The 635-nt window shown below is 66.3% G+C and overlaps 1 protein-coding gene across 1 annotated transcript in view; it reads left to right on the forward strand.

Annotated features, from left to right (window-relative positions):
• The window catches only part of UBTF (upstream binding transcription factor, RNA polymerase I), an 18,981-nt gene continuing 18,346 nt past the window's right edge, over window positions 1-635 (forward strand). The window contains exon 1 of the mRNA XM_004684093.2: window positions 1-412. The gene's annotated coding sequence lies outside the window, so the exon portion shown is untranslated. The remainder of the gene's footprint in view (window positions 413-635) is intronic.

A 635-nucleotide genomic window follows, 5' to 3' on the forward strand; every position in this document is an offset into this window, starting at 1 on the left:
GGCGACTGGGGATAGTTGGAAAGACGCAGGAGAGAAGCAGGAGGCAGGAGGCAGCGGGGAGGGAGCAATGGGAGCGGGAAGCAGGCAGGTTTCCTCGCAAATCACCCTCCGGCCTTACGTCGCCTCGCCGGCCCCGGCAGGGGAGCGAGGAGCCGGGCGAGCAGATGGAGGAGTGGAGCTCGCTCTAGGCAGCGGGCTTGGCCAGAGAATGGAGGAGCCGCCAAGCTACCGGCTGATTGGAAGAGAAACGCAGAGCGATGGAGGCGGGGGTAGGAGGACGATTTCTCTGCGGGGACTGGCGGCAGCGTATACGCCCGGGTCGGGCGCTGCAGAGCTTGGCTGGCTTTCAACCCGTGCTCGCCGGCTCCAGCCCCGCGCGCCCCCACCCCCAGCCCTCCCGGCGGCTCCGCAGGTGAGTGCGAGCTGGGGGCAAAAAGACCCAAAAGTCTCAACACGCCCGCCCTGCCAAAAAAAAAGGAAAAAAAAAAGGGCGAGAGAAAGAAAGAAAAGCATTTTTTAATTTTCTTGCAGCCCCCGGCACGGTGGGAGGGAAGGGGTGAGGCTGAGCCGCCCGGAGGAGGCGGAGGGGCCAGGCGAGGCCGGGGTGGCCCGGGAGGCGGCGGCGCCGAGGCGGC

This window comes from Condylura cristata, unplaced genomic scaffold (assembly GCF_000260355.1).
Source record: "Condylura cristata isolate star-nosed mole 26May11 unplaced genomic scaffold, ConCri1.0 scaffold00017, whole genome shotgun sequence".
In the NCBI taxonomy this organism is placed as follows: Eukaryota; Metazoa; Chordata; class Mammalia; order Eulipotyphla; family Talpidae; genus Condylura; species Condylura cristata.